This window comes from Lutra lutra, chromosome 10 (genome assembly GCF_902655055.1).
Source record: "Lutra lutra chromosome 10, mLutLut1.2, whole genome shotgun sequence".
Lineage (NCBI taxonomy): Eukaryota > Metazoa > Chordata > Mammalia > Carnivora > Mustelidae > Lutra > Lutra lutra.
In genome coordinates this window covers 66,195,706-66,217,937 of record NC_062287.1, presented here as the reverse complement: position 1 = coordinate 66,217,937, position 22,232 = coordinate 66,195,706, and the positions used below count along the sequence as shown (strand labels likewise).

At 44.6% G+C, this 22,232-nt stretch overlaps 2 long non-coding RNA genes across 2 annotated transcripts; one reads left to right on the top strand and one right to left on the bottom strand.

The window, feature by feature from the left end:
• Positions 1-1,914: 1,914 nt before the first annotated feature.
• On the bottom strand, positions 1,915-2,319 carry LOC125079658 (uncharacterized). The gene is made up of 2 exons (XR_007121165.1): positions 2,181-2,319; positions 1,915-2,078 (listed from the first exon to the last, which is right to left on the bottom strand). It is a non-coding gene; the product is annotated as an uncharacterized LOC125079658 (long non-coding RNA).
• Positions 2,320-14,917: 12,598 nt separating this feature from the next.
• LOC125079657 (uncharacterized) lies at positions 14,918-21,589 on the top strand. Its single transcript, XR_007121164.1, has 2 exons — positions 14,918-18,867; positions 20,235-21,589. It is a non-coding gene; the product is annotated as an uncharacterized LOC125079657 (long non-coding RNA).
• Positions 21,590-22,232: the final 643 nt, after the last annotated feature.

Sequence of the window (22,232 nt, the reverse complement as noted above, 5' to 3'; positions counted from 1 at the left end):
CTGATGCAAGGACAGGGATGATTAGGTTAGCCATTTGCGTAAACAAAATACAATGGGCTCGTTTCTTAGCGCATTTGTCTGTTGTCTTTACAAATTCCTAAACAAAGCGTTCTTGCTGACCCATGGAAGGCACAGACTAAACTATGATGTGCATAGTAAACCTCCTTGAGGCTCAGCAGAGACAGACCCAGGAAGTAGATCTCTGTCCCTCCCCTGCCAGAGGAAAGAGGGAGAGCCTCTTCCTGCTCAAGTATGTGAGCCTCTCCTTACCCTCTGAAAGCCCCTTTTCACTTAGTAAGAGGCACACCCAAGGTGAGAGACAAATGTGTAATGTGCCACAATTTAGCAAAGACAACAAAGGTGATCTCTGTGCATCACCATTTTAATGGGCGGTAGAGCACACGTAAGCTAAAGATGGAACAAGGCCCAGCTACACCACAGTGTGCTTGGCACCTACAGACACTGATGGAAATTATCTCTGCTTTCCACCAAATGAGAGAGAGAACAGAGAACACAGGATGGGGATTCAAAGACAGGCCTCTGGCCCCCGCTCCGCCGCACACCAGCCGACTGGCCTTGAGTGAGCCTTCCTTGTGTGAAGAAGTGGGCTGGGTTGTGACCTCTGAAGATGGGTCTACCTCATTCACTCATTGTCAAGCACTTTCCCGGAAGGTAAGAATACATGACTGAGCAAAAGAGGTAACCCCTGTCCTGGAGGGAAGACAGGCAATAAACACAGATATATAATCAGTAAGCAAAGCATATATATTTCTAGAAAGTGCTAGGTGCTATGACAGAAAGGAACACGGAGACTGGTTTTTCTTTTTGAATAGGGAGATTAGAGTAGATTGCATTGTGGTGTATGTGAGTGGTGAAGACTTTAGGGAGGTAAGATTTCAAGCCACAGAAATATCTGCGTGAGGGGAGCCGGGATGGCTCAATCCATTGAGCATCTGACTCTTGGTTTGGGGCCAGGTCATGATCTGGGGGTTGTGGGATCGAGGCTGTGGTGGGGCTCCTCGGTGGGCATGGAGCTGCTTGAAATTCTCTTTCTTTCTTTACCACTCCCCCAACTTGAGTGTGCGTTCATACGTTCTCTCTCTCTCTCTCTCTCTCTCTCAAATAAATAAATAAATAAATAAAATTAAGGAAAAAAAAGAAAGAAATCTCTGAGTAAGGAGCAATTAGGACAAAACTAATGCAGCAGAGGCTCAAGCGAAGGGTGCTCACCACATTAGAGAAACAGCAAGGAGGCCGGCCTATTTGCATCAGAGCGAGGAAGGGAGTAACAACAGAAATTAGGCCAGACTGGTGAAGGGGGTGGTCAGGCAGGTCACAAAGGCCTGGTAGGCTGCTATAAATTCTCTGTAAACTAGCTCCAAGGCCCTTTTAACTTACTTGGGCCGCTGGCAGGAACTTGAGGTCAGCGATGTCAGCCCAGGCTGTCCTGCCAGATGGGGGCTGTGGCACTAAGAAATGGCTCCGCATGCCTTGGCATTGAACCTGGTGACCTAGAGTCAGGCTTGTAGTGTGGCCCTCACACAGAGAGGCTAGGTGCCCAGGGCCTCGCCTGCCCCATCCCAGCCCTCAACTGGGCTCCTGTCTTCCTCAGCTCAGCTATTTCCTCCTTGCTGGGCACAAAGGAGATCAGGGGAAGGCACTGGCTGTCTTCTGGGTTGTTGATTCTCTTCCCAGCCGATGCCTTTACCGCTAATTGACCTTGATTGTTCACTCCTTCACTCGGAAACCCATTTCAGCCCCAACTGTTCTCTGTGCCTCTGAAAAGTGAAAACTCACTTAGCCTTGACCTGAGCAGTAATTATCTTGGCATTGTGAGGCCGGGCAGGCCCCTCCCCCAGCCCATTACCTCTCTCCTCTTTCTAACTTGGAAAAAAGAAATATGAACCAATGTAAAAAAAAAAGTCATTTATTCTCCACTTTACAAGCTGCACCCCAGACAGTCTGTTGAGGCCTTTTTAAAGCCACTCTCCTCGCTCACATTCTGCTCAGAAGGTTGCTCTGCTCTGTCTTTTCTTCTGCCATTGATTTTTGCATCTGGTTAGGATTGTTCGGTGCTCCTAAGGAATTAATAACAGATTAGCCAAAGTCTAGTGAGCTGCAGCTCAGATAGCTGGGCTTACCTGGACAGCCAGTCTGCACCCTGCTTCTCTTCCACTTACCATGCCGAGAGGACGGGGGTGCCCCAAGGATGGACCCTGGGCTGGAGCACAGCGTTGGGGTTCCAGGGCTTCCTCCGCATTGGCAAGGAAGAGTGGGCAACTGCTCTGGGCTTGATCTTGGAGTCCTGAGGATCGAGTGTAGACCTTTGGAGGTAGAAGAATGGCGAATCAGTGTGGTTTTGGAGAAGAAGGAGAAGGAGAAGAAGAGGAAGAAAGAGGAGGAGGAGAAGAAGGGGAAGGAAAAGAAGTAGAAGAAGAGGTGGGGAGAGGTGAGAGGAAGGGGGAAAAGAAGGAGGAGGAGAAGGAGAGGAGGAGAGGAGAAGAAGGGAAGAAATCACAGAAATTTCATTGCGCTTTCCCTTCCCTATCCACTTGCAGCCCAAGCAAAAATTCCTGATGGCTTTTTAAATCCAGACATCCCCTCTAGTGCTCAGTGCTCTCCCATCAATTGCCAGGTCTCTGTGCCCTCCACCACAGGCCCAGACATACCACCTTCTCCTCTGCGTTCCTGTACCACCTCCTCTTCTGGCTTCTCTCCGGTCTCTCCTGTCTCTAGTCCTCATATTCTCCAGGCCACTCATCACATTTCCAACAGTGATCTTCATACATCACAGAGCTGGTCACATGGTCCATCGGAAGCCATTCCTGGATTCTCCCTTTAGCTCCAGGAGTCATTGAAATTCCTTGGCACACAAGGTCCTATTTGGTTCCCTACAAATTTCTCATTTACCTCATTTACCACCCTCAGCCCCACTGTTTTATACCCCAGCAACACTAAGCACCTGTTGTCACCCACACCACATACACACACACGGATATATACCACCTTTCACACGTGGCCTGCACACACACTCTCAGCCCCCCCCCACACACACGATCCATGCTTTGTTTGTTCTGTTCTCTCTGCCTGAATGATCCTCCCGGATTCTTCACCTCCCTCTACCCCTCTCATCTCCTCACCCCCACATCCCCACGCATTGCTTGGCTAGCTGCTAAACCCGGCCAGCACTTAAGACCCAGATGTCACTGTTCCCTAGGATCCTTCCTGAAGCCACCGTTGGATTAGATGACTGTATCCATTTGGATGATTGCAGATAACACATTCCTATATTTCCATGCCTTGACCCCAACGAAGTATATTCTCCTTCCAAGATAGTCTAATGTCAGTGTCCCGGTCAGCAAGCAGCTTGCCTCAGGTGGAATCCAAAGTTGCTATCTGTTTACTCCATAATCTGGGATCTCCGTCTTCTGCACTCTAGCTCATGGAAGGGGTAAGAGGAACCGGAAGAGGCCCAGCCCCTCTTTTTTTTTTTTTTTTAATTTTATTTTTTATAAACATATATTTTTATCCCAGGGGTACAGGTCTGCGAATCGCAGGTTTACACACTTCACAGCACTCCCATAGCACATACCCTCCCCAATATCCATAACCCCCCCCCCCCTTTCCCACACCCCCTGCCCCCATCAACCCTCAGTTTGTTTGTGAGATAAGAGTCACTTATGGTTTGTCTCCCTCCAATCCCATCTTGTACATTTATTCTTCTCCTACCCCTAACCCCCCATGTTGCATCTCCTCTCCTCATATCAGGGAGATCATATGATAGTTGTCTTTCTCCGATTGACTTATTTCACTAAGCATGATACCCTCTAGTTCCATCCACGTCGTCGCAAATGGCAAGATTTCATTTCTTTTTATGTCTGCATAGTATTCCATTGTGTATATATACCACATTCTTCTTTATCATTCGTCTGTTGATGGACATTTAGGTTCTTTCCATAGTTTGGCTATTGTAGACATTGGCTATAAACATTCGGGTGCACGTGCCCTTCGGATCCCTACTTTGTATCTTTAGGGTAATACCCAGCAGTGCAATTGCTGGGTCATAGGGTAGTTCGATTTTTCAACATTGTGAGGAACCTCCACACTGTTTTCCAGAGTGGTTGCACCAGCTTGCATTCCCACAACAGTGTAGGAGGGTTCCCCCTTTCTCCGCATCCTCGCCAGCATCTGTCATTTCCTGACTTGTTAATTTTAGCCATTCTGACTGGTGTGAGGTGATATCTCATTGTGGTTTTGATTTGTATTTCCCTGATGCCAAGTGATATGGAGCACTTTTTCATGTGTCTGTTGGCCATCTGGATGTCTTCTTTGCAGAAATGTTTGTTCATGTCCTCTGCCCATTTCTTGATTGGATTATTTGTTCTTTGGGTGTTGAGTTTGCTAAGTTCTTTATAGATTTTGGACACTAGCCCTTTATCTGATATGTCATTTGCAAATATCTTCTCCCATTCTGTCAGTTTTCTTTTGGTTTTGTTCACTGTTTCCTTTGCTTGTGCAAAAGCTTTTGATCTTGATAAAATCCCAATAGTTCATTTTTGCCCTTGCTTCCCTTGCCTTTGGTGATGTTCCTAGGAAGATGTTGCTGCGGCTGAGGTCGAAGAGGTTGCTGCCTGTGTTCTCCTCAAGGATTTTGATGGATTCCTTTCTCACATTGAGATCCTTCATCCATTTTGAGTCTATTTTCGTGTGTGGTGTAAGGAAATGATCCAATTTCAGTTTTCTGCATGTGGCTGTCCAATTTTCCCAACACCATTTATTGAAGAGGCTGTCATTTTTCCATTGGACATTCTTTCCGGCTTTGTCGAAGATGAGTTGACCATAGAGTTGAGGGTCCATTTCTGGGCTCTCTATTCTGTTCCATTGATCTATGTGTCTGTTTTTGTGCCAGTACCATGCTGTCTTGATGAGGACAGCTTTGTAATAGAGCTTGAAGTCCGGAATTGTGATGCCACCAACTTTGGCTTTCTTTTTCAATATTCCTTTGGCTATTCGAGGTCTTTTCTGGTTCCATATAAATTTTAGGATGATTTGTTCCATTTCTTTGAAAAAAATGGATGGTACTTTGATAGGAATTGCATTAAATGTGTAGATTGCTTTAGGTAGCATAGACATTTTCACAATATTTATTCTTCCAATCCAGGAGCATGGAACATTTTTCCATTTCTTTGTGTCTTCCTCAATTTCTTTCATGAGTACTTTATAGTTTTCTGTGTATAGATTCTTAGTCTCTTTGGTTAGGTTTATTCCTAGGTATCTTATAGTTTTGGGTGCAATTGTAAATGGGATGGACTCCTTAATTTCTCTTTCTTCTGTCTTGTTGTTGGTGTAGAGAAATGCAACTGATTTCTGTGCATTGATTTTATATCCTGACACTTTACTGAATTCCTGGACAAGTTCTAGCAGTTTTGGAGTGGAGTCTTTTGGGTTTTCCACATATAGTATCATATCATCTGCAAAGAGTGATAGTTTGACTTCTTCTTTGCCGATTTGGATGCCTTTAATTTCCTTTTGTTGTCTGATTGCTGAGGCTAGGACTTCTAGTACTCTGTTGAATAGCAGTGGTGATAACGGACATCCCTGCCGTGTTCCTGACCTTAGCGGAAAAGCTTTCAGTTTTTTTCCATTGAGAATGATATTTGCCGTGGGTTTTTCATAGATGCTTTGATAATATTGAGGTATGTGCCCTCTATCCCTACACTTTGAAGAGTTTTGATCAGGAAGGGATGCTGTACTTTGTCAAACGCTTTTTCAGCATCTATGGAGAGTATCATATGGTTCTTGTTCTTTCTTTTATTAATGTGTTGTATCACATTGATTGATTTGCGGATGTTGAACCAACCTTGCAGCCCTGGAATAAATCCCACTTGGTCGTGGTGAATAATCCTTTTAATGTACTGTTGAATCCTATTGGCTAGCATTTTGGCGAGAATTTTTGCATCTGTGTTCATCAAGGATATTGGTCTGTAGTTCTCTTTTTTGACGGGATCCTTGTCTGGTTTTGGGATCAGGTGATGCTGGCCTCATAAAATGAGTTTGGAAGTTTCCTTCTATTTCTATTTTTTGGAACAGTTTCAGGAGAATAGGAATTAGTTCTTCTTTAAATGTCTGGTAGAATTCCCCCGGGAAGCCATCTGGCCCTGGGCTTTTGTTTGTTTGGAGATTTTTGATGACTGTTTCAATCGCCTTACTGGATATGGGTCTGTTCAGGCTTTCCCTTTCTTCCTGGTTCAGTTGTGGTAGTTTATATGTCTCTAGGAATGCATCCATTTCTTCCAGATTGTCAAATTTGTTGGCGTGAGTTGCTCATAGTATGTTCTTATAATTGTCTGTATTTCTTTGGTGTTCGTTGTGATCTCTCCTCTTTCATTCATGATTTTATTTATTTGGGTCCTTTCTCTTTTCTTTTTGATAAGTCTGGCCAGGGGTTTATCAATCTTATTAATTCTTTCAAAGAACCAGCTCCTAGTTTCGTTGATTTGTTCTATTGTTTTTTTTGGTTTCTATTTCATTGATTTCTGCTCTGATCTTTATGATTTCTCTTCTCCTGCTGGGTTTAGGCTTTCTTTCTTGTTCTTTCTCCAGCTCCTTTAGGTGTAGGGTTAGGTTGTGTACCTGAGACCTTTCTTGTTTCTTGAGAAAGGCTTGTACCGCTATATATTTTCCTCTCAGGACTGCCTTTGTTGTGTCCCACGGATTCTGAACCATTGTGTTTTCATTATCATTTGTTTCCATAAATTTTTTCAATTCTTCTTTAATTTCCTGGTTGACCCATTCATTCTTTAGAAGGATGCTGTTTAGTCTCCATGTATTTGGGTTCTTTCCCAATTTCCTCTTGTTATTGAGTTCTAGCTTTAGAGCATTGTGGTCTGAAAATATGCAGGGAATGATCCCAATCTTTTGATACCGGTTGAGACTTGATTTAGGACCAAGAATGTGATCTATTCTGGAGAATGTTCCATGTGCACTAGAGAAGAATGTGTATTCTGTTGCTTTGGGATGAAATGTTCTGAATATATCTGTGATGTCCATCTGGTCCAGTGTGTCATTGAAGGCCTTGATTTCCTTGTTGATCTTTTGCTTGGATGATCTGTCCATTTCAGTGAGGGGAGTGTTAAAATCCCCTGCTATTATTGTATTATTGTCAATGTGTTTCTTTGATTTTGTTATTAATTGGTTTATATAGTTGGCTGCTCCCACGTTAGGGGTATAGATTTTTAAAATTGTTAGATCTTCTTGTTGGACAGTTCCTTTGAGTATGATATAGTGTCCTTCCTCATCTCTTATTATAGTCTTTGGCTTAAAATCTAATTGATCTGATATAAGGATTGCCACTCCTGCTTTCTTCTGATGTCCATTAGCATGGTAAATTCTTTTCCACCCCCTCACTTTAAACCTGGAGGTGTCTTCGGGTTTAAGATGAGTTTCTTGTAGGCAACACATAGATGGGTTCTGTTTTTTTATCCATTCTGATACCCTGTGTCTTTTGATTGGGGCATTTAGCCCATTAACATTCAGGGTAAGTATTGAGAGATATGAATTTAGTGCCATTGTATTGCCTGTAAGGTGACTGTTATTGTATATTGTCTCTGTTTCTTTCTGATCTACTACTTTGAGGGTCTCTCTTTGCTTAGAGGACCCCTTTCAATATTTCCTGTAGAGCTGGTTTGGTATTTGCAAATTCTTTCAGTTTTTGTTTGTCCTGGAAGCTTTTAATCTCTCCTTCTATTTTCAATGATAGCCTAGCTGGATATAGTATTCTTGGCTGCATGTTTTTCTCATTTAGTACTCTGAATATATCATGCCAGCTCTTTCTGGCCTGCCAGGTCTCTGTGGATAAGTCTGCTGCCAATCTAATATTTTTACCCTTGTACGTTACAGACTTCTTTTCCCGGGCTGCTTTCAGGATCTTTTCTTTGTCACTAAGACTTGTCAATTTGACTATTAAGTGACGGGGTGTGGACCTATTCTTATTGATTTTGAGGGGGGTTCTCTGAACCTCCTGGATTTTGATGCTTGTTCCCTTTGCCATATTGGGGAAATTCTCTCCAATAATTCTCTCCAACATACCTTCTGCTCCCCTCTCTGTTTCCTCTTCTTCTGGAATCCCAATTATTCTAATGTTGTTTCGTCTTATGGTGTCACTTACCTCTCGAATTCTCCCCTCGTGGTCCAGTAGCTGTTTGTCCCTCTTTTGCTCAGCTTCTTTATTCTCTGTCATTTGGTCTTCTATATCACTACTTCTTTCTTCTGCCTCATTTATCCTAGCAGTGAGAGCCTCCATTTTTGATTGCACCTCATTAATAGCTTTTTTGATTTCAACTTGGTTAGATTTTAGTTCTTTTATTTCTCCAGAAAGGGCTTTTATATCTCCCGAGAGGGTTGCTTTAATATCTTCCATGCTTTTTTCAAGCCCGGCTAGAACCTTGAGAATCATCATTCTGAACTCTATATCTGACATATTACCAATGTCTGTATTGATTAGGCCCCTAGCCTTTGGTACTGCTTCTTGTTCTTTTTTTTGTTGTGAATTTTTCCGCCTTGTCGTTTTGTCCAGATAAGAGTATATGAAGGAGCAAGTAAAATACTAAAAGGGTGGCAACAACCCCAGGAAAATATGCTTTAGCCAAATCAGAAGAGATCCCAAATCGTGAGGGGGGAGAAAGGGATAAAAAGGGGTTCAGAAAGAAAAAAAAAAGAAACTATTAAAAAAAGAAAGCCGATAAAAAATATAAAAAGGAAAAAATATATATATATATATTAGATAAACTATTTAAAAAACGTTAAAAAAGAAAACGATAGGGGCGCCTGGGTGGCTCAGTGGGTTAAGCCGCTGCCTTCGGCTCAGGTCATGATCTCAGGGTCCTGGGATCGAGCCCCACATCGGGCTCTCTGCTCAGCAGGAAGCCTGCTTCCCTCTCTCTCTCTCTGCCTGCCTCTCCGTCTACTTGTGATCTCTCTCTGTCAAATAAATAAAATCTTTAAAAAAAAAAAAAAACGGTAAAAGTTAAAAAAATTTAGCAGAAGAAGAGAAAAAAAAATTGAAAAAGAAAAAAAAATTAAATTAACTGCAAGGCTAAAGAATCATGGGGGAGAAAGCCATGAGTTCCATGCTTTGCTTTCTCCTCCTCTGGAATTCCGCCTCTCTCCTTGGTATTGAAACTGCACTCCTTGGTAGGTGAACTTGGTCCTGGCTGGGTTTCCCGTTTGATCTTCTGGGGGGGGCCTGTGTAGTGATTCTCAAGCGTCTTTGCCCCAGGCGGAGTTGCACCGCCCTGACCCGGGGCCAGGCTGAGTAATCCGCTTGGGTTTGCTGGGTTTGCTTTCTGGAGCTTTTGTTCCCTGAGCGCTTTCCGTAGAGTTCTGGAAGACAGGAGTGAAGACGGCGGCCTCCCGGTCTCCGGCCCGGAGGAGCCGAGAGCCCGGGGCCCCCACTCCTCAGTGCGCCCTCAGAGAACAGCGCCCAATTACTCCCGTCACCCTGGCCTCCGGCCGCGCTCCGAGTTGACTGAGCCTGCGACCGGTTTAAGGTAACCCCGAGCTGAGAGGTCACTCCTCGGCTCTGTCTCTGTAGCCGGCTTCCCTGTTCTAATACCGGTAAGCTCTGCGACACTCAGACACCCCCGATCCTTCTGTGACCCTGTGGGACCTGAGGCCGTGCTGACCCCGCGTGGGCTTCACCCGGTTAAGCCTCTGGAGCGATGTCCCTCAGTGGAACAGACTTTTAAAAGTCCTGATTTTGTGCTCCGTTGCTCCGCCGCTCGCTGGGAGCCGGCCCCTCCCCCCGCGGTCTATCTTCCAGTCGCTTTGGATTCACTTCTCTGCCAGTCCTACCTTGCAGAAAGTGGTTGATTTTCTGTTTCTAGAGTTGCTGTTCTTCTCTCTTCGATCTCCCGTTGGATTTGTAGGTGTTTGCAATCTTTAGATAAGCTATCTAGCTGATCTCCCGCTACCTGAAGTAGTCTCAGCCTGCTACTTCTCCTCCATCTTGACTCCTCCTCCAGCCCAGCCACTTCTTAAAAATCCCTGGCCAGATGTGCTCCCCCTCGATCCCGCTCATTTCCTGGTGAAAATTAGTCCCAGGTGACTCCTGGATGAAATACAGCCCCTGTGCCACCCAGTAGGCAGCCAGCCCTTGAAGCCCAGGGCTGCTTCTTGCTGCCCATCCCCCATCCTTACACCCGCCTCAGTTACCACAGTGTGTGGGGCCCACCTCCCCCAGCAGGCTGTCAGCCCCTGAGGGCAAAGGCCTCATTCTTTGTATCTCGTACCAAGCCCCGGGCATGGGTGCTTAGTACTCAGTACTGTTGTTGCTTGAATGGATGACCCAAGTCAGAAGCAGCTCAGTGACTGGACGGGTCTGACACTGCAGGTTGAAGGCCCTCTGTGCAAACAGCTGAGCTACACTGGGAGAGGCAGGGCCTGCCGGCACTGAGCATGGAAAGAGATCTCCCCTGGGAAAAATCAAAGACCAGGAGAATGAGTTGGCCCTTTGGCAAAGTTTGCAGTTTTATCCCCATGATACTTCTCAGGCCAAAAAAGGTCCCAAATCTGAGAGCTCTCTTCAATAGCTAACACAAGTGGTCCATACCACATGTCGGGCACTGTTCTAGCTGCCATATGTGCATTCATTCATATATCTCCACGATGACTCCATTCTGTACATGGGAAAAAAAGTTAAAGACTCGGGAAAGTTAAACGACATGATACTCTCTCTACCCACAGGCTTACCTTCCTTTTGTGGAGCTCCTAGAAGCCCCAGGACAAGGATGCTTTCAGCCAATCTTCCAGAATTTCTGTCAGAGAATTAAGTTTAGAGAAACAGCAGAGATGTGACTGCCTGAAGGCCAAATCAGACATTTTGGGGGCTTCTGACCCTATCTGAACATCAGGGCTTGGACAACAGGCTAGTGGCCCGAGAACAAATTGCCAGGATTATTCTTCACCTGGAATGCTAAGCATTTTCCAAGCAAGAATCACTGAACTTTTCATTGATGTTTATGTTTTACAATGTCCTTTGGTGAAATTTAAAAACAGTACAGGTTAGAACCAAATAACAAATTGCAAGCCTCCGAGCCCATCTCAACATGACACTTGCGTGGAATTAACAGTGATAATATTATGACAGGAGACTGATCTCTGTGCATACACCACCAGAGCCAAATACCCAGAGGCCGGCAACGTGGAAACACAGCTCCACTCAGCTGTACTCCGCATCCCCTACGCTGGGCGTTTCCAGAGTCTTAACTGGATAACAACCACGGCCCCTCCTGGGAAATCACTGCTTCGGAAATGTTTTACACTGATGACAAGAGAAACAGCTGTAATTTGTCATTATAGAAATATCCAATTAACAGACCACTGAGTGATGACTGCAGCCCTCCGTCCTTACTGCCATCAGTCTGGGCTCCGAGCTACACACCTGTCACAGCCGCAGCCTGCCAGGCGACAGCCACGGAAGAGCCTGGCTTCCCTTCCCCCCACCTCAGGGTTGGGGAGTAGCAGTAGGTTCCTCTGGCAGGAAGCAGGTGCCTCCAAGGCCGCCTCTTGATCCAAGGGCCGGAAGACCAGCATATGAGCAACAATACCTGGCCAGCTCCTCCAGGAAGGCCTCGGGAGTTACTCTTCCTCATCAGCTTTCCCACCAGAGGATGGAGTGGACTGTGAGAAGCGAAGGGCTGGGCTTTGGAGCCAGACTGTCCTGGGTTCAGTGTGTGTCCCCAACATATCCTAGCTGTGTGCCCTATGAGGCTCACTGGGGACAGAATCTTCTGTGGGTAGAGTGGAAAGCACTAGGGAAAGAGCAAACAAATGGAAAACTGAATCTGACACAGTGGTGATGAGCCAGCATTTATAGGTACCAAGCATTTTACATGTTTTAACTCATTTTTATCCTCACAACAACCTTACACAGTGGGTGCTATTATGGCCTCCATTTTATAGTTAGGGAAACTGAGGCCAAGGAAGATTAAGGAATTCAGCCAAGGACACCTGGCTATGAGCGCCAGACATGGACTCTGCCATCAGCAGTCTGGTTCAGGGGTTGAGCTCCTAATGTTTTGTGGTCCTCATAACAAGTATTAGCTGCTATCTCTGTCCCAGGTCCTTTGTAACTTCTTTATATGTATTATGTCATTTAATCGTCACAATATATTATCTCAGATGTGTGCAGATGAATGAAGTGAGGCCCAGAAAGGTTGAGTAACTTACCCAAATTCACACAGCCACTAAGTAGCAGAGTCAGAGCTCAAATCCTGGCCTTCCTGCACTGCCTGGGTATCGAGCCACTATCTATCTACACATACTGCTCTGTGGTTCCTTGATTACTTTCTATGCACATTTGCATTTAATTCATTCAGCCAACAACTCCTGAGAAAGATACTATTATTAACTCCAATATATAAAGCAGGAAGGTGAATATCATAGAACCTAAGCCGATTACAGTCAGTAATTGAGGATCCAGGATTCAAATCCAGATGTCGTCTGGAACCTCTCTGTTGCAGTAACCTGCTACCCTAACCCATTGCCTGCTTCTGTACGGACCACATGAATTTGAATTCAATAGAGCTGAAGTGTGAATGAGCTGCTCAGCATCTGGCTCAAATGCCACTTCCTTCAGGATGGCCTCCCTCAATCTCCTCTTCCTCTGTTTAATCTCGGACTTGGCTTTTGTACCCAGAATGGCTCCTGATCACTTCTATGGACAGTTGTTCTGTGATGGAGATAAATCTATGCAGAGAAGTGAAATGTGGTGATATTGGAGAGCAAGGTCACTGAAAAGAGGGAAGGCAGCCATGGGAGAGCCTGGTCCATAGCCCAAGGCCAGAGGCCTTTTGAGAAACAAGAACCACAAAGACAGGAAGCAGAGAAGAGACCACAACACAAAACTTGAGGCAACCAGAGAAGTAGTCACTGATCTGGCAGAGCCAAGGAGGCTGAATCCTAAACTGACATGGAGAGAGCTGAGAATTAACACAAAAATAAAAGGCACAGAAATTAACAGCACTGGTGCCAATGGTTGAGGATAAAGAGGGTGAGACAGGTTAGATTTGTTGCAAATTTTTTTAAGAAACAATTTTGGTTCTTGATAACAGATGGTGTGAAAATCATCTAAGTTTGCCTTTTACCATCACCTCTCAGTACCAATTTATTTTTACCATCCATTTCAGAGTAAGCAAGGCCTCTGTTGAAAACGTAACATGAGGAAAACAACTTAGGGAAGTAGAGTCAGAAGGAAATGCTTCCTCCCTCATGTTATGTTTATGAAAAAACCCAGTCAGGCTGAGAGACAGAAACTCCAACTGGCAGAAAACCAAGTAACAGGGAAAAGATCCACAGAAGTCTTCGATTTACCTTATTTAAATGTATTTGTTAAATTTATTTTACTAAACAAAGTGAACTGCTTTTTGTCTCTGAAATATTCTAAATAAAACCTTTTTTGGTTGAAAAAAAAAAAAACCTCAGATCCCTTCCCTAACTCTGTGCCTCCAGGTAACTGCCCTCCCCAGTCTAGAGAAGACAAGAGGTTTATTCTTTAGGTAGGGCAATCCAAGGAGTGTCGGGACTGAAGAACAGCAGAACCAGCTGAAGTTCAGGATACCATATTGAATGAAGTGACCACAATATCCAGAATATTTGGGTTCTCATCTTGTTTCCTGCACTGGGTTCCCAGAACATAGGCAACTAGGCCTTTTCTCCAGGCAGGAGAGTGAAAGAGTCATAAGAGGAATCTGGCTAGTTCAAGAGGAAGGATTTTTTAGGATTGACATTGGAGTTTTCCCCAGCAAGTGGCCCAACTAGATAACCCTGCCAAAAAGTTCCTGGTGGACAAGCACCAACAACATTTTTAGAGCCTCACTCCTGAGCATGGACAGGTATGCAGGGATCACCAAGGCTCCTCAGGGAACTTTCCAGCACAAAGGACAGAGACCAAAAGAAACAAGAGGGCAGGGATGCACCCTGAAGGAAACAGACTAAACAAGATGGATAACATTAAAATAACAATCTCAACATCCTCAGAGATGTGAAAGAATACTTTATATCCATGAAACAAGAAAAGGATGTTATAAAAGTGGAGTGGGACACTCAAGAACAAGGAAGAGCTTTAGGGAATTAAAAACATGGAAGCAGAAATGAGAAACTCAGTAGCAAATTTGAAGGGCTGAGGAAATCTCTTAGGAAAAGAAAAAAAATAAGATAATTTAAAAATGAGTTCAGTGGTTCCAACGTCTGAGTAATAGGAATTCCAGAAACAGAAAAATCTGTAGCACCAATTCAAGATCTTCCAGATCTATAGGCCATGATTTTGAGATCAAAAGGGACACTGACTACCCAGAAAAATGGATTAAAATACCCAAATCAAAGCACATCAATGTGAAGTTTCAAAACATGGAACAAACAGAAGAGGCTATCAGTTTCTGAGGTGGGGTGGGTGGCAAGGAAAGGAAAGGAGTTAGAACAGTTTTCAGCTTCTCAAAAATAACTAAGTTCTAATGGTTAGGAGTAATATAATAAACAACTTATCCATAACAAAATAGAACTAAAAAATAACTTCTCAAAAATAGCTAGAAGCTAGAAGGCAGCAGAACCATGCCTTCAAAATTCTGAGGGATAATAATTACAGATGGGCAGTCTCCAAAAAATGTATATCCCACACCCTGTTTCTCAAGAAGCTACTGATGAGGGATGCCTGGGTGGCTCAGTTGGTTGAGCAGCTGCCTTCGGCCCAGGTTATGATCCCAGCATCCTGGGATCGAGTCCCACATCAGACTCCTTGCTTGGCAGGGAGCCTGCTTCTCCCTCTGCCTCTGCCTGCCATTCTGTCTGCCTGTGCTCGCTCTCTCCCCCTCTCTTGCTCTGACAAATAAATAAATAAAATCTAAAAAAAAAAAAAAAGCTACTGATGATGTGCTCCCTCAAATTACAGTATAAACCAAAAAAGGGGGAAGAATGGGATACGGGAAAGAGGAGACCCAATGCAGGAGAGAGGAGAAGCGACTTCCCACTTTGATGTTGAAAGGACATCTCAGGACAACAGCCATGCACCAACCAGGGAAAGTAACCATCCACCATAAGTCCAGAGCCCATGGAAAAACTCCTTCAAGAAGATAAATTGATAGAATATCTGATGTGTATGAAAGGTAACATGGACAAACTTTGGAGAGTTTGGGGTTGAACTGGTGATAAGTACATGGAATTTCCAACACATATTAAACAAAAGGCAATCTTAAATCAAGGGAAAACAAAAGACTGTTCAGGAAAAGAAAAGCAATCAAAATTTGCTGTGAAGGCTCAGATCTGAATAGCATACATGGTCATATTATTGTAAACATTGACTATTGATCTAAGCAAAAACCATAGTTCTGGGAGAATGGGAAGGTGGCAGGGTGAATGTGTTTGGCAGGACAAGAGAAGGAAAAGGAGCTAAGTCTGCATTTTCCATAGTGGGAAGTAAACAGATGAAGCATAAAACAAATACCCCCCAAAAGTAGCAATACAAACACACTGTTGGATAAGGTGGTAAAGATCAAAATAAATCTAGAAAAGGTGAAAATGGTTGCCTCTGTGGAGGGAAATGGGGGAGGTTAACTGGAGACTGCTTTTTGTCTTAAAAAATCGTATAGAACCAGTTGAGTCTGGTTCTTTAAACTATGTGCATGTATAATTTTTGACAGAAATTAAAACTTTAAGTTTTCCCTGGTTTTGTAGTGGGAACTGTAAGAGTAGGGTTATGTGCTGTGAAAAAAGCCAGGCCAATTTGTGGTATGGTAATGAAATAGATGGCTAGTTTCATACTGCTGCTCTTCTGTACCACCATAAAGCTTATTCATTCATTTATTTGACAAATATTGATCAAGGCCCTGCTATATGAAGGCAATTTCACCTCCATTATCTCTAATAATCTGGCTTTTAGAAATCATAGGGAAGAAATGTGGGCTTATGGCTCCCTTTCTGATCAAGTCCACATAGGGGCTACTGACTAACCTGGGAGGGACCAGGTAGGGTCTGGGCCTGTGCTGGGGCTAGAAGAAACAGAGGCTAGTCTTCCCCTCTGGGTGATGGTGGGTGCTCCTCCTCCATATAAATGTCCACTTAGACATTTATATGTCTAAAATATGTAATATATTTTATATTAAATAATATATAAATACATATTATATATAATATATAAATAAGACACCTTACCACCTAAAGATTAGTTTCTTTCCAAACTAAGTCTCACCCACAAGATAAAACTCACATTTCCCTGTTAACAGGGTACATGAGAGAATGGGGAGGGATGAGCATAGTATCTGTTCTCCCTTTTGTGGAATATCTGTGACCTAGAAAAAGTATGTAGTTGAAGTTCTACCCCTCCCTAATGAGTGAAGAGGAAATCTACATAGCACAGTTTGGTCATATGAAATATGCCCTCCTTGAACATGTCCTGCTCACCATAAGTCCCCAGAAATTTGGGGATGGCCCTCCTGTCCTGTCACAGAGAGCCTGTATCATCTCCTGTACTTGGGAAGCAATTCGGACCTCCTTAGCAATGTCGTCTTCCACCTGAGAAGGGTAAGTTATAGGTCAAAGTACCACTGAGACTACCTTGGGATCGAGGTGCATGAAGGCATGACCAGTGGCTCCCCAAGCTAAGAAGAAAGGGTCAGCAGGTGCCCATCTACTCCACCATGGAGGAAGAGAGGAAAGGAGAAAGGGAAAGAGACAGGTTCAAAGTAAAGACTATTAGGAACTCTTCCTCTATGGGCTATTTGGTATAACAATTGGCTTTCCATCATTCCTCTTCATCATAGATTTTCTGAACCACAGCCAAGGCAGGGGGGGGTGCTAGTCAGCTCTGAGATTGTTTGTTGCACTTGCCCTTTGTAAAAACTACATTTCAGAGCCAAAAGATGAGCTAATATTCTACTTCAGCATCAGTAGTAAAAAGCAAATAACTGGGTATGAGAACCAGGAAATAAGAAGTTTAATGCTCCCATGGAGAAGCAAATATTTGCACTTATTAATATCCTGAAAACCATGTTGCCATGAATAGTTCCTTCTCCTTTTATCCCATGCCTTTGTCTAACACAGTGATATATTGCCACCCTTTCAAAATCCTGACACAGATGACATTGAAGCAAATTATGTACCTCAGCCAGATTTCTCAGTTGAAATGGAGATAGCTGATGTGTACATTTTTCCATCTAATTAACATTCCACAGTTTGAATAGCTGTTATCATGCCCTGGGTCCCATATGAATGGGTGAATAGATAGAAAGATCCATAAACAGCTTGGCTTGCATAGAATGAGATTTTTCTCCAGACAAAGAGAAAATGGAATGAATCATTGTCATCTGGATGGTAGCAGCCATCAGGGACTAACATGAGCACACTCCCCTGTGAGCAGATACAAGTGTGTTGCCTGGCACCAGAAGCCATCTCTGGAGGACCTTGGCCCACTCCCGGCCTCTGTATTCCGCCACGTAAATTTTTTCACCCAGGTTTTTGTTTATACTGGTTTGTGGTGTCCAAAAATCTGTCCCAAATTTGTTCATACTCCTCCACTCAACAGGTGTAAATTAATTCTCCTCTCCTTATACTTAGTGATTCAGTTCCAATGAAAAGAATATGGCCAAAGTGATAGTATATAACTTCTGAGACTAGGTCCAAAAATACATTTCTTTCTTTCTCTCTCTCTCTCCCTCTCTCTCACTCACTCTGGAGAAAGCCAGTTGCCATTACAAGAGGCTACTCACAAAGTCCCGTGGAGAGTAACTTATGCCTCCTGCCAATAACCATGGGGATGAACCATCCTGGAAGTCGATCCCTAGCCCCAGACAAGCCTTCAGATGAGACCACAGCCCTAGCCGACATGACTGCAACCTCGTGAGAGACCCTGAGCCAGAACCACTCAGCTAAGTCACTATTGAATTCCCGACTCACAGAAACTGTGTGATGTAATGTTCATTGCTTGAAGCTGCTGAATTTGAGGCTGACCCTATGCAACAACAGGTAACTAATACACACTGTGATTTCCCCATATTTATGGGGAAAGGTTTTTTTTCTCCCTAATATTCAAAGGCCAAGATGACTACAGCTGCCATAGCAAAACTCCAAAGTCACTGCAAAGTGAGGGGATCAGAAGCTTGCTCAGGCCTTCCACAAGCCAGCCAGCTCTCTGGGAACTGTACAACTTGCTGGAAAAAGACACAAAAAAATTGAAGGAAAATGTCAAGGGCGTGCCTCAGGCCACTCATCACTCATTCCCTCTTTCCTCCATGTATCCTCTAAGCGGTGTCCCGTCTCACAGACCTCACTGTGTTCTGCAGCCTCTCTCATCAGCTCTGTGCATGCTCTTGGCCCCCTGTGTAACTCCTCATACGTCGGTCTTCCCCCCAGAAACCCGTAGCTGGCATACTGGTGCTCACACCTGCAAAGCCCAGCCTATGCCAGGTCCTGAGCCAACTTGGGCCAGGATAGGCAGTGCCAGAGGTCCCTTGGTGCTTTCAAAGCAAGCTGGACGTGGAAACGCCCATAAGTGGAGTAACTACAAATGAGCAGAGTGGTTAAAATCTCCAGTTTGGACCTAGGCAGAAATAAGTTTGATTCCAGAATCCACTGTTGACTGGCTAATTGATTTTGGACAAGTTAAGTAGCTAATACTTGTCTCTCTCCTCGGTAAAATGGGTGCATACCATGGCCCACCTTGAACAGAATTACATTAAATCTATGTAACCTCTTCATACAGGGCCTGGTGTCTTAATAAATGTTGCTATTAAGACCAGGAGTAGAAGGCTTCCTATCACAAGCTTGGAATCCCCTTCTCACCCTGTGCAATTACTTCATTCCCACTCATTGTAAATGCTGGTAATTCCTTGTACCCACTGTGGGTGGTTTAGGGGGGATGGCGTTTTTCCCTGCTATTTTGCCCATTCTTCCCTGGTCTCCATCAGCTCTGGCCATGACTTCGGACTCCTGCCCTGACTCCCAGCCCACTGTTAGGCCCCAGGGTTGCTGCTACCTTGCTCACATCCAACCTCCAACACCCTTGTCTCTCCCCGACCAGCCCCAGCTGGCCTATGGGACATGAACAGGAGCTCAGCGCCCCTACCATGACATGTCTCCATGCATCTTCAAAAGGTTTCCCATCGTTTAGGAGGAAAGAAGGAATCTAGTCCTCTCCTTTCATGCAGGAAACTGCCTATTCTGGGGAAAGCTAGCTGAGGTAATTTATATGCCCTGCTTAATTACTTCACTACCAGACCCCCAGCTAAGTTGCCCTAGCAACACCTAGCAACTGGCCACTGTCACCAGCTGCTTCTGTAAGAGAGTTCTTCTAGCTGTGTTATAAAGTCTTTTTTTGGTTGTCTCGGTACAGAGAAGAGTAAGTTAAACAGGACTCTGAACAGTACATAAACCAGTTTTACGGCCCCCCCTCTGCTCGGCTTTGCCTCCATTTTCCTCAGTGGGAGTGTGGCATTCTTCCAGCACTCCCATTTAGAAACTGCTGGAGGCAGCAGCGGGCAGGGTTTTGGAACACATCTTTAGAGTCCGACGGATGTTCTAGCTGTGTGACATTGGGAATAGTATTTAACCTTGCTGTGTCTCAGATGCTTCACTGGAAAATGGGGTGACATTACCAACCAAGATAACGCACAGGACCTGGCATATAATCCACATTCAGCGCTGGCTTCTGTGATAATGAATAATCTCAGATGGGAAAACAACAGCCGACTCGGCAAACGACCCTGCCACAGAGCCATGTGACTGAAACACGCAGTCCACCTCAGGGGTTCTACAAACTGTCCCCCTCACCTCCCTCCCTGGTCCCCTGGCTGCCCACCCCCATGTCCTATCCCCACTCCCACAACATGTAAGCTCCATGGGGTAAGAGACTTTATCCATTTTGCTCACTATTCTACCCCAGCACCTAGAATAATGCTTGGCTTATAACAGTGTTCAGTGAACATTTGTTTGATGAATGAATGTTTGCAAAGATTTGTCTTGTGCTTACAGGTGCCCTTAGGAACTTCACCTGCTGAGACATGGAATTCCTGCATCCCTAACCTTACACATCTTAATAACACACCAACCCCTAGCAGCTGCTAAGCTCTGTGTTTGCATAAGGCCAAGCCTGAGCAAAACCCCAAATATAACATCTAAGCCCATCCTAAGTGGTCAATTCATTGCCAAAACTGTCCTATGATAAATGTTCCGAACTTATTTCTTTACAGTTGAAGTTACGGCTGCAACAAGGAAACTAAAATGAGATCGGATCCTCAAGACATGGTGTGAGCTTGAAGGTGGAGGTGGAAGGAGGTGTTCTTACTGTGCCTGCCCTTCTTAGGAGATTTTTCCTCTCTCCAACCCAATGGATCTGTTCTAAGCAGAGGATCCTTCTAAGAGGGAGAGGGAGAAGGAATGTCCACATCAAAAGGAGAGAGCTTGTCTGGGGTGTGAAGAGGGCACAGAACCAGAGCCAGAGCCAGAGTCTGCCTGCACCTGGGGTCAAGGAGCCAGAATTCTGAAGGAGGCCAGAGAATCAAAGCTGTGTATTTGGAGCAAACAGAGGAAAAAGCCACAAGCAGAGGTAACAGTGGATTCATTGCCAAAGGGATCTGCAAAGTGGGAGGGGCTACACCTACAGATTATAAGGATGTGCCCGAATAGGCACTTTTGCAAGACCCAGATTCTATCTCCCAAACCTGGGTCTTCTGCTATAAAAAGAAGAGCTTTGTGAATATATAGGGAGCTTATGCCTCATACCAGAGCCAACTTCTTCTGATCTACCCATGTCTTTCCAAATTTTCACTTTGGAAGCCAAGTTGAGAGGTCCCCAGTGTGGCATATTAATTAACAGTGCTTCCCAGGACGTGTACCACCTGGGGGTGACCCTCCTGACTCTGTGAAGGGTCATTCCACAGAGGGGAAATTAGCTCTGTCCTTCCCAGTGCCTGGTCCCCTTGAACTTGATCTGGAAAGCTGCCTATCGCAGCTGAGAGCAGAATGAAGACCCTGCTGGAGGAGGTCTGTGGCCCAGGCAGAGGCATCTGAGTTGAACGTCAAAGAACAGCAGCCAGCCCCCCACCCCCAGCATCCCATGCCCCTCACTTCCCACCCACCTCTTCAGAACCCTAGAGTCATAGCCCCTGCCACCACCCACTGAAAACTCTTACTTATAAGATCGTGAAATCGAGATTGAGAAAGGGGACCTGACTTCTATGTCATACACCACATCCATGAACAAGCTCCTGACTCCTGGTCTCAGGTTCTCTTTCTGTTGCTCCCAGACTCCATGCTGAATCTCCCGGGACCTGATCATGAGTGCCCTGCTCTGAGTGACCAGGGGTAGAGCGGTGCACGTTTCCTCCCTTCAACTCCAGCCCCTCAGGGGCAACCGATAAAGTGGGAAAAACTTGAGATTAACTGCAGAAGACCTAACTTAGTCACCAGCGCCACCTCTCACGAGCTGTGTGATGGAGGCAAGTCACCCTCTCTGATCTACAGTGGGATTAATTGAGGACTGGGAGGAACACTGACAGCTGCACCTCACGAAGCTGTTTGGACGGCTCAGTGAAAAATGTAAAAATGTTCCACATATTCAAAGTCGTACTGTGATCATTCTTTTCTTCCCTGCACTTTTGAGGATTTCCCAAATTTTCTACAATATTGATTTTAAAAGAAAGAAAAAATTATACAAAATTTTAAATATGAAAAATTATTTTAAAGAAATAGTGCCTTTTACTTCTGAAATTGGCAAAACTGTCACTTCTTACTCTGATGTTGAAAGGTACAGTGAGGTGAGAATTCTCACGCTCGGCTAGTGGGAGAATAAATTGGAATTAACTTTCTGGAAAATTATTTAGCAACGGGCATCAATAAGCTTTTAAAATTTATATCTCTTGGGATGTCTACCTGACTCAGTGGAGCATGTGATGCTTAATCTTGGGGTTGTGAGTTCAAACCACACATTGGGAGTACAGATTACTTAAAAATAAAATCTTTTTTAAAGAAAGGTTTGTTTCTTGAACCAATAATTTCACTTTTCAGAATCTATGTAAAGAAAATTATCAACTGTGCAGTTAAAAATAATTATGGAGACAGTCTGTAGCAGAATATCTTTCTTAGGGGCACCTGGGTGGCTCAGTCAGTTGAGCATCTGTCTTCAGCTCAGGTCATGATCCCAGGGTCCTGGGTTGGAGCCCCATGTCCTCTGGCTCCCTGCTCTGTGG